Raw genomic sequence first — 12,294 nt, 5'->3', positions numbered from 1 at the left:
ATGTATGGGAGCTAAATCCAAATCAGAACAGATTTCGATATAATTTTTCACATTTATTTGTAGACCAAATTCCGTCACATAGTCCAAATTTCATCAAAATCGGACAAATATAGCGTGTTTCGTGCATCAAATACCTCAAATCTGCCTAAATAATATATGAGAGCTATATTCAAATCTGAACCGATTTCGATATAATTTGGCACACTCGACACACTAGGCCAAATCCCGGCAAACATTCCAAATTTTATTGAAATCGGACATATATAGCGCGTTGGGTGCATCAAATACCAAAAACTATCTTCCCCAATTTTCATGCGAATCGGACAATTAATGCGACCTGTACTTTGTTTACAAAAATACATGGACAGACGGACAGACAGACGGACATGCGTACATCGACTCAGAAAGTGATTCTATGTATATCCCTAAAAGGAACTATTGGTCTATCTCGTTTTCTTTGCATGTTACAAACTAATGCACAAAGACATAATACCCCTTACCACAAGGTGGTGTAGGGTATAAAAAGGAGAGATCGATATAGGTGTACATTTGTTTTTAAAAATATTCATATGTACATACTTCTAATTTTTTATTCTTATTTAAAACCATTATTTTGTCCAAGTTAGAACTCAAAAGTCTAGTACGCCTTTCGTTGAGAATATTTCCAGATGTGGAAAAAATGTCTCGCTCGTTGCTGAGCTGACGGGTATAGCCAAAAATTTCCTGGCTAATTGGAAAATTAGGCTGTTTCCAAAAGTTTAAAACATCAGTCGGGCTAGTTACGGCACTCGATAATATGTATGAATTTCTATATCAACTTTTTCATTTTTCGTCTTTTTGCCATTTTGATCCAAAAACTGTGATAATTAGTGCAAATGTGGCATTGTAATTTCCTACTCATCATATCGACGCCTCCAAACAATAGTATGCTAAGTCGACTTAGCATGTTTTCAAGTTCTTTACATTTTTATATTTAACGTCCTTTAACTTAAATTCTGTAAAATTTTGGTAATAATCGGACAATCCGAACAGAAGTTATAAACAAATATGTACTTAGCATAGTACTGAAGGTCAAAGAAATTTCCAAACTTTTAGAGCTTGTCCTGCAAAACTCACTTTTCAGAATTAGCAAACTATTATTTGGAGGTGTCGAAAGTCCTTTAACTTAAATTCTGTCAAATTTTGGTAATGATCGGTCAATCCGAACAGAAGTTATAAACAAATATTGACTTAGCATAGTACTGAAGTTCAAAAAAATTTCCACACTTAGAGAGCTTCTCCTGCAAAACTCACTTTTTAGACTTAGCATACTATTATTTGGAGGTGTCGATATGTTCTCACTTTGTATATCAAGTAACATTGCTTTTACAGTAGCTAATAAAAAATCATCTTCTTATAGGTCATTTAGATATGACTTCATTAGCCGGATTTAGTGCATTATCAGGTTTCATTTGCTAAATCCGGTCAAAAATAAATCCTCGTATTGGGTGGATTTATTTTAAATCCGGCATAAATCCTCGTATACAACTCTGTTTTTTGCAACATGTTGCTAGAAAATACAAAAAGTTGCAAACTGGGACAAGAAACAAGGTAGATTCATCGGTGAATTGCCATTACAAAAATAACTTAAAATGTCAAAATTTGTAAACGATACGAAAATAATAAATTTGATTTGATATACAAATCTGATTTATACCAAGACAAATATTTGAAATGTTTAAACGATAAAATAATTCTTTATTTTCGCATTAGTTAGCATTAGTATTACAATAAGCTAACATTTTCAATATTAAACAATAAATTTGTAATTTGCCGTATGTTTTTTGAGACGAGTTCAATTTACAACAACTTCTTCTGACGTTTCAAATTCGATCGGATGGGCTGATGCATCTACCTTGGTAATTGTGGTATGAACAAAAATCAGCTGATTGACATTTAAATCCTCGAAAAGGTATATCCAAATGCAATGAGATTTGTACTGGATTTATTAAATCTAGATGAGGATTTATGGCTAGTCTAAATGAGCTGTTAAACGGCGGAAATAAAAACGCCCCTATAAGATGTGTCATTGTTGGTACAAAGCTTTTAAGCAATGATTGTTTAGTTTTAGCTTTCAAATCTTTCAATTGAGCAGGCTTTCAAAAGTTTTTTAGACCAAAGGGCAAAAATGTGCATAGTAGGGTACTTTTCCGAGAATATTTTATGAAAACCCAATAGAAGTTATAGCAATGAAAACTTTAACTCAGATATACGATCCAACTCATGCGTTTGTAGCAAAATACACTTACAGCCAGTTTCTGTATGTCGAAAGAAGAAAGTGTGCGAATGAAACACGTCCAAACTCTTGTGTGTTTTTCAATTTTTTTTTTGTTTTGAAGTAAAAGCAAAGGTTAAATTATTTCGAAAACTAAAGTTTAGGAGTGTTTCATTCGCACACATTCTTCTTTCTACATACAGAAACAGGCTGTTACTTGGTAGACTCTGGACTTGGTATATTCTCTCAAGTATATATGTTGAATTCCAACGTGTTCTTATATTTTGTTTTAACATTTTCGACAATTTGTTGTTTAGCTCCGAGTGTTTAAAATATTTCACAACGTTTTTTGGGCAGTCAATCAGTTTTCTCAATTCGGGAATACAGTCAGATAAACATCTGATTTGCAAAGAGAGTATATTGCGTTAACCCTCATAGTAGTTTTTGTATTTGCTTCTCTCATGAACAAAACAAATGGCAAATAAACATCATCTTTTTCACTCATAACAAAACGGCAATAAATACCAGACTGCAAAAACGAAGCAAATAAAAATAATATTTTGGTCGGTTTCTTGTTCGATGTTCGTGTTTAGTAAGGTATCTTGCACGACTTCTAAAGGGAGACCAAAAATTTAGCACGATCGTGTCACATAGTGCAGATCGTGTTTAGACGTGTCGTGCAAAACCGTGTGGAACAAAAAAACACGATCACGCACGGGCGAAAATGCATTCCGGCACGACACGCACAAACATGGCGTTTTTCGAGAAGGCACGAACACGCACTGCTCACAGCACGACACGCGCCCACCTCTAGTATGCACTTTGTGCAAATTATAAGCGTTATACAGCTTGTTGCACACTAAACTGCAGACGATGCTACATCTTAGCGGCCAAAGTAAATGTGTACAAATTAAAAGAGAAGAATTCGCTGTATTGGTAAACCGCATGTGCATCAAGTCATTGTGAGGATTTCGCGATTTACATGCATTTCAAAATGAACATTACCCGATACAGTTTATTTCAAGATTATACCCCATTTAAAGGAACCGAACATTCATTTGAAATATACCCATATTTTCTGTTGATGTTAGCGTGTATTCGAGAAGTGATTAGAATAAAAATGTGATTTTTTGCGTGAAATTAACTAAAATGGAAGAATAACTCCGACCTATTTTTCTTAAATTTTCTTCAACTAACTCACAAAATAAATTTTAATAAATATTTTCTCATACAAAAATTTTATAAATGTCCTCAATATATTTTTTGTTTTTGCTATAATATGCAAATCGTTAAACGGATTTGTATAGTTTTGGTTTCATTTGAATCTTTGCGATGTTTAGATTACGTACATATTTTTTATATATTTATCAGATGCATAAACAGCTTGAATTTCATTAAAACAAGTTTCAAACTACCAATTGTTTTGAATGCTTTCCTAATTTCCGCGAAAATTTACAACTTTTTCACTAAAGCTATGGGACCTCAGTAAATATATATTATGTACAAAGACATAAATTAACAATGTTTCTCGATATAATGAATAGCGTTTTTATACGATTTTTTCTAATAATCAGAATTGAAACCGCAATAACTTTTGCGCGCAATATGGTATGGAATGGTAATTTTTTTCAATGCATGTACCAAAAATCGTTCATGTAGCGTAAAAAAAATTAATTTTTTTCAAATGGAATATTAAAAAATTCTGACTTTTTCTCATATATTCTTGATCAGCATAAAATTTTTAAGGTATGGTGTTTATAATTTGGCATATTACTCCTAGGATGTTTGGCATTGAAAATGGGCTATATCGGTCCATGATTTGATATAGAACAGTACATCCCGATTTTAGGTATTTTGAAGGTTTTAGCCTCATTATCCCACTGAAATGGCTGAAAATCGGTACTTAGACTCCGTTGCGAAGCTATATAGCATGCAGCTCCCATAGAACGGGACTTCCCGATTTTTGGAATTTTGAAAAGTTTAGCCTGAATATTCCAAAGAAATGGCTGAAATTTAGTATTTAGCCTTCGCTGGGGGTATACAGCTTTTAACCCGAAATTTGTCGGTATAGGTTCACGTCTTCATATAGCCCCCATAGAACGGTACCTTCGGATTTTCAGTACTTTGAAGGTTTTGGCTCAATATACTACTTAAATGACTGCACTTGTTTACTTAGTATTCGTTAGAGGTATAAAACTTTCCACCGGAAATTTGTCGGTATAGAGCAACGTATTCATATAACCCAGTAGAATGAGGTTTAAGGCTTTAAGCCTTAATATACCACTGAAAGGGTTGGAAATTAGTATTTAGTCTTCTTTTTGGGGGTATAAAACTTTCCACCTGAAATTTGTCGGTATAGGTCAAAGTCTTAATATAGCTTCCCTAGAACCGTGCCTCCCGATTTTGGTTATTCTGTAGGTTGCGGCCTCAATATTCCTCCGAAATGGGTGAAATTTGCTATTTAAATGGTACACAAATTTATAACAGATACAAAACATTCCTCGCAAAAAATCATACAGCATTAGATCGCATTTTGCCAAAGGCCCTATGTAAGTGTACCACCCAATTTAAGTGTTTTTTTCTGAAGATTTTTGTCAACTATTCCTACTGATTTGGTTGTTATTTGGAATTTTGTGTTCCCAGAAGAAAGAAAACTTACTCGCAAAAAACTACACATATACATATATGTAGGTTTTAGTCTACAGACCCCCATATACCGGTATTGCCGAATTTTGTGTATTACGAGGGATTTTTGTCAAACTTTCGAACTGAGATTGCCGTAATTTGGTACAAGGGTCACTAGAAAACTTCCTGGCCAAGGCAACACGCAGTGTCGACAGGCGTCATTTGACATTTTTAAGTCTAAGCGTACTCAGGACCGTTCGACATGCGACCGTGTGTTGGGTTGTTTACAATGGCTTGATTGAGACACCTTAAAAACATGGGTTTTGAGCGCTTTTACAGCATCTTCTGGCGATTGCTGCTATTTTTCTGCTTCAGACGCATAGAAAAAAATTATCAGACGAAAATGTTCACAAGTAAATTCCATTTTTTTGCAAAGTGATTTTTCAAGTCAATGTAAACAACCCAACACATTGTCGTATATCAAACTGTCCTGTGTACGCTTAGGCTAAAAGAAATGTCAAATTACGCCTGGCGACACTGCGTTTTACCTAGGCAAGAAAGTTCTCTACTGACCCTTGTATTGGATAAAAAAACGATGAGCTCTTTTAAAGAGTATTGCAACATTTTCCTTCTAAAGTGGATCTATCATAGTATCTGAGTTTGGAGTAATTTAGTTCGATCCTACGAGTTCTTGTCATTATCGTCTTTTCACTATTTTCGAACATAATCTCCCGTCGTAGCAGTTTGAAAACTTAACTTGCTTTAACAATGTACATTGGCAAAGAGGTCGTATACCACGCAAATTTAGGCCAAACCTATCAATATTTCACCTGCAAAACAAAATGCAAACTTTTCTGTTATCTGTTGCAGTGGCAATTGCTCACTTAGCAGAAGAGAGCGTTTGTGGAACTGAAATTACAAAGAGAGCTAATTTTTATACCCTCAGCATTTGTGCTAACGAGGGTATATACCAATGGTGGGCAAATTGCGTGTGTATGAGGCCGAGCATTTCCGCCCAACAGTGGTATGTCACCAATATTTTTGAAAATTTAACATAGCTGAAGCCAAGTTTTACCCTTTTAGAATACGCGACTTGTGGTTCTATATTATACAAATTAAATATTTTTGGATAAAATGAAATGTTGTTGGACGTGGCAAAAAATATTGGCCTTAAAAGATAATTTGTGTGGAAGCTGTGGCTATATTTATGTTAAAAAATGGGTAAAAATGGGTTGAAGCCAACGTGTCCATTTTTTGTTTTCTCTTGATTTGTGAATAGACCAAACTTTTCCCGATTTTCCTGTCAAAGTAAAAGTAGAAGCAAACTAAATAAGGATCATCTCTCTAATGTACTACTTTTCAACATTTTATCTGCTTCTACCATTAAATGATGCTGACATTTTGAAGCCAGGTTTACAGTGTTTTTTGCATTTTCTTCTAATTTCATTCCGCAAACAGGTTTTTCAAAAAATCATATACAGGATTGTAGAACTCGCGATTCTGATTTATATGATATATGTGTCGTGAATGTAGTCTGCACAGCTTCATAGAAATCTGCATCCAAATACGGAAATTTTGTGCGAACATTTTTCTAAAAATCATATTTTTCGGATCTATTTTTTACAATTGTCATTCGAATTCCTCGTACTTGATTATACATTTTAGTTTTTTGCGTTCCGGATCCAATAAGTCATTCCCCGTGAAAATTCATCTACTAAGTAGTAGAAAAATCACCTAAAAATGTTTTTGAAAATATCGCGCATTTTATCGCGTTTTCTGCGGCTCGTTTCCACTGCAATGAAACAACTAGTACAGCATCTTCGTTTTAGCGGAAAGAGAGATTTGAAAACTTCAATGATAAGGAAACTACATTCATTTTATCCAAAAAAAATAGTGTGGAATGCTACATCCACGGTTCTTGATTGATCGCCTTGAAATAGATATATATCGATGTAGATTTTCATGGTGAACACTGAAATCGGATGCGGACAAAAATTGTATTCACTTTGCGCAAATTAGCGATATTTTATAGGTTTTTTAGTGCTAAGATGCAGCCGATGCTACATCTTAGCCTCCAAATTAAATTTCGAAAAATATATACAAATTAAAAGATGGTCTTGCTGTAAATGAAAATCACATGCGTATTACACGTATTTTGAAATGCATATAAATTAAAATGGGTTATTTGACCCCTATTTCCATTTCAGAAGCCTTGAGATATATCCTCAGCAACCCAATTATCTTCCTCAATAGGAAAGCTTTTATATGAATGTCTATAAAGCAAAATCCGTATATTTTAATGGGAGATTTAAGCAAAATGAAGAAAGTATTCCTATAGATTTTTCCAAATTTTTTTACTACATAATGAATGTGAAAAAATATTTTTTCAAACAAAAAATAATTTTTTTACCCAAATTATGTGTGTTTGGCTGTGACATCGAAACTATAATACCAATCTCAATGATTTTAGTCTCATTTGATTCGCCGTGAAGTTTTGCTTCCGTACGAAATTTTTCGTAATGTCATAGCGGGTGAATGGAACTTTATTTTGAAAAAAGTTGTCTCACATTCAATAATTTATCAATCTTTTATACATTTCGCGAGTACTGAGTAACATTTAACAAATATTATGCAATCTACTAACTCAAGCCACTTCCAGATAATTTTTTAGTAGCAATTGCTCGCGGTAAAATAATTAGCGTTTTTATAATAATTTTTTTCTTTAAAACGAAAATAAAACCGCCATAAATTTTGTCTGCATCAACAAAAAACTGGCTCGCGAGCGGATTCGTAATGGGATTTGTTTCTTAAGTCTAAAAAATCGTTGATGTAGCGCGAAAAAAATTTAACATTTTTTTCTGAAATGGAATATCAAATATTTGACAACATTTGTGATATACCCTTTCTAGCCTAAAGGCTGAGGGTATACAAATTATTTCATGATATAGAACCCTGGTCTAAAACCGACTTCTATGCAAGATTTTGTGATGATCGCCAGCCTGTACGATAATTGCGGCCTGGTGTATAGACAAAAAGAAGTTTATATTTTTACATCAACCCAAAATCAACTTTTCTTGCCTCAGGTGTTACATGCTTGATGAACTGCATAATTACTAGTGAAACGTCATAGTAAATTGGTTGGACGTGTGTATATCACAATATGTAAATGTAATGTAAATTTGAAGGCTAATATTTTCTAACAAGTATAAGGGCTATCAAATTATTGAAGCATTACATGTTTTATAATTTTATATTTATTCTCAGCACACTGAAATTCGTTAAGAGCAACGAGTATTTCTAATAGACACAAAACAATTTTATTGGATTTTTGATCTATTTGATTGTTTTAATTTTTATTATTTTATTGTTAATTATGTCATTTTCTTGATTATTCACTTCACAACACATAATCTAAAGCAATTAATAATATCTTATTTGAAATTAATTTCTGTCACATGAAAATGTCTACTTTGCGGTAACAAATATTGAATTACATTTAAATCAGAAAACACAATGGATATTGAATTCATATGCACATAATATTTTGTTGTTCAATTGTTGATTTCATATTACATAATCGATGGCTACATAAGACATGCTAGATTAGTTAGATTTTAAGAAATCTTTAATTATCACAACAAAATTTCTTTAACAATCACAATTAATTTTAATAGATCGTGTAGCTTTTATTATCAGCAATAAAATGCAATTATTATCATTTGAATTTTATTGTTTTAAATTTATTTTCATGATTTATATGTTTGAATGTAGTACAATCAATTCACATTTGCAGCACTTAATGCGGTTCTATATTCATTTGTATCCAAAACACTTTTTCTCGCTTTTCTTTTTAGATAAGTTACGAATTTAAAACGCGCTTACCGCTTGACTATCTCAGACTAAATTCACTTTTCTCGTCTACGGTTTAATCTAGCTACCTTAAATTGCGAAAAAAGCAACGATGATAATAATAAAACTACGAAAAAAATCTTGAAATGTGATATATTCAATTTAAGTAAAAAAATTGTAAGCAGAATATTGCTCATACGACAGACAGTACGTTCTTCTCTCAATCGCATTGCGGCTGGCTGCATGTAGTAGTGGCGGAGCATACGAAAGCATTCCACCTCAGACAAACACAACAAATAATTGATGATGATCATCATGCCGTACTTTGTATTTTCTTCTTTCTCTTTCTCTCTGTTTTCTTACAATTTCTTTTTCAAGTATACTAAATACAAAGCCTTCAACGCCAATCTTTCTTTCGGTCGTATTTTTTGCATCACATACAAATCACTGAACATACATTTATACGTATGTAAAACGAAGAAAAAAAGTTTGCAGAAAAATCGTTACAATAAATGCATAATAGAATTTTCTTGAATATCGGTAGAAACTCCATTGGTCAAGGTCATTTATTATTTTCTTTTTTATGTACATCTGCAACAAGTTGACAGTGAGTGAATAAAGGAAGTTACTAATTCTGTTATAAAGTATATTTATTATTTTCTGACAGTAGACAAAATTTTAATCGTTTAAACTTTGCCGCTCTAATCATTGTCTTTAACTGGGAAATGTAGATTTCAAAACATTAAATTTGTTGTTTTATACACACTAATTCAATTATTTTAATAAATTTTATTTGAATCGTTGAATAGTTTTTGTGCAGTTTTCTGCATATACCCACAATTATTGTGGGTATATTAGCCAAATAATCAGAAGTAACCTGTAATAAATAAAAAGAACAAAATGAGTATGCAGAGGACGACAATGACAAAAATTGTAAATGTATAAGTTGAACATAGCTGGCCCGATTTGGATATTTTTTTTAATTGTCGTCATAGTCCAAATACTTACATACATATATAAAATTCTTCAAGACTGTCATAATGTTCGAAATTAAACTCCTCCGAAACAGCTGGAATGAATTTCATTAAAAATCGTTTTTTTTTATTCAGCGAGTTTTAAAGGATTTGCATATTTTTACAAAATTTTGTATTTTCTTAACTAGTGAAAATAATTTTGTAAAAATTGTTTTAAAAATATTATCGCTATAGATTCTTTTCGTTTTTCAGGAAAGATTTGCATACAAAAAATTTGTATTTTGTATATTTTTGTTAATATTTCGCCTGCGCTCACTGTTCGAAACCACTGACCTAGCGGCGCGAAATGTTTTCCATTGTATCCATTACAGTCACTCTGGTGACTAATATTTTGTTTTTACTTTTTTGTTGTAAATATTCTCTCAGCTATTCACTATCCAATGCAAGAAACTTTGCTGCATCAGATTTTATAAAAATTGTTTCAAAATAACTAACTTCATATTTGTTTAATTGTTAAAAATTCCTAATAAAACTAAAGTTTATTTTTAATTAACAGAGAATGTGTAAATTAAACGAAAAAAAATGTTTGGGCCTATGGTTACATAGTTATACAGCAATAAATTTTCAAAATTTACCCCCAGTTTTTGTAAAAATTTTTATTCTTCTCACACGAATTGTCAAATTTTGTAGATCGATTTACTCGCTTTAACGCTAATGTAGAGCGCTGATTTTTAGATGAGGAATTCTTAACGATATGGAACGGGTATACGAAAAATTAGATGTGTATGTCCTCTGGGGGCTGTGCTATGGATGCCTAAATTATTACGAATATAGACGAACGAACAAAAATAAGTTACAAAAACAGGGGGTTATTATTTTTCTTGTGTTTTTTTTCGACAAATTAAATTGGAATTCCTAGATTAGGAATAATCAACTTTTGCAAATAGTAGCAAATATTGCTAATAAATGTATGGAAACTGTAGCTTAAATCATCAAAATACGAAAAATCGGGCGGTACAGTTATATGGGGGCTATGTCAAAATGTTGGCCTATGTTCACAATTTTTGGTGGAGAAGATGTATAACCAACGAGAAGCTCCAATGCCAACATTCAGCTTATTTGGTCTGAAAATGTTGACAAAATCCTCAAAATACCGAATATCAGGAGGTACCGTTATATGGGGGCTATACCAAAATATTAGCAGATGTTGTTCATATTTAGTCCATTATTACCCAAGGACACATACTACGTTTGTGCAAAATTTCAGAAATCTATCTCCATTCGTTTGCAAGTTATTAATTTCGCGCCGATAGATCAGTGATTTCGACTACTGTGCTGCGGCGCTATGGCACATTTTGTTATTTTTTTTATTTTCTTAACCCGTTCGGTGATTCTATGCCATATGGCATAGCTAGTTTTTAAAGCCAGTTTTAAGGCAAAATATTTACGGGTACCCTTTTTTAATGATTTTGTATTTTTCCCTGAAAATAAATCGACAAAAAATTTTGAGCGCTCCTCGTTCGATTTAAAATTTGCATGAAAATACAATTTTATATATTTTATTAACAAAAATTATTTTTTTTTTAACTTTTTGTAATTAATTTAGTAGATAATCATTGAGTTAATAATTAAAAGATTCGAAATACAGTTCAATAGAGCTGCCAGATTTTTTTTACTATACCATATGGCGTAGATTTTTCCCTCCAGGTCTTCTATAAGAAGACTTCCAGATGTACCATAAGAAGGCCTCCAGATCTACCATAAAAAACCACTGGATCATGTATAACAATTCCTGCAGATTTTCTAAAATAAGTCCTCCAGATCTTCTATAAGATGACCCCCACGTCTTCTACAAGATGACCTCCAGCCCTTCTATGGGAAGACATTCAGGTTGTCTATAAGAAGTCCTTTTGATCTGTTATAAGAAGTCATTCAGGTCTTCTATTAGAAGTCCTCCAGTTTTTCTATAACAAGGTCTCAGATCTTCCATAAGAAGGCCTCAAATATTCCATAAGAAGTCCCTAGGTCTTCTATAAGAAGCTTTCAATGTTCTAAAAGAAGACCTCTTCTAAAAGTAGACCTCCAGATTTTCTATAAAGAACCTTCATGTCTTCTATAAGAATACCTCCTGGTCTTCAATGAGAAGACCTTATGCTTTTCTATAAGAAGGGCCCCTGCTCTTCTATGAGAATACCATCTGTTCTATGAGCTGAGCTCCTGCTTTTCTATAATAAAAATCACTCAGCTCTTCTATGAGAAGGCCACCTGCCCTTCTATGAGAGGACGTCCTGCTCTTCTATGAGACGACTGCCTGCTCTTTTACGAGAAGACCTCCTGCTCTTCTATATGAATACCTCCTGCTTTGCTATAAGAAGATATCCTGCTCTCCTATGAAAAGACGTCCTGCTCTCCTATGAGAGAACGTTTTCTCTTCTATGAGAAAACCCCCTGTCCTTGTATATGCAAACGTACTGCTCCTCTATAAGACGACCTACTGCTCTTCTTTGAGAAGACCTCCTGCTCTTGTATAAGAAGACCTCCTTCTCTTCTATAAGAAGACCTCCTGCCTTTGTATATGCAAACGTCCTGCTC

General features: G+C 33.0%; 1 protein-coding gene across 32 annotated transcripts in view; it reads right to left on the bottom strand.

Moving 5' to 3' along the window:
• LOC141406321 (solute carrier organic anion transporter family member 74D-like) overlaps positions 1 to 8,857 on the bottom strand; it is a 49,345-nt gene extending 40,488 nt beyond the window's left edge. For 3 of the 32 annotated variants that reach the window (XM_073991588.1, XM_073991599.1, XM_073991606.1), the window contains exon 1: positions 8,374 to 8,780. The gene's annotated coding sequence lies outside the window, so the exon portion shown is untranslated. Of the gene's footprint in view, positions 1 to 7,289; positions 7,486 to 7,957 lie in introns of those variants that run through there. The other 29 variants (XM_073991587.1, XM_073991603.1, XM_073991611.1 and 26 more) reach the window with 20 other exon arrangements.
• Positions 8,858 to 12,294: the final 3,437 nt, after the last annotated feature.

Source organism: Musca autumnalis, unplaced genomic scaffold, assembly GCF_047663935.1.
Source record: "Musca autumnalis isolate F117 unplaced genomic scaffold, ASM4766393v1 scaffold_5, whole genome shotgun sequence".
Classification (NCBI taxonomy): domain Eukaryota; kingdom Metazoa; phylum Arthropoda; class Insecta; order Diptera; family Muscidae; genus Musca; species Musca autumnalis.
The sequence above is the reverse complement of the archived record's forward strand: the minus strand, read 5'-3'. Positions and strand labels throughout refer to the sequence as shown.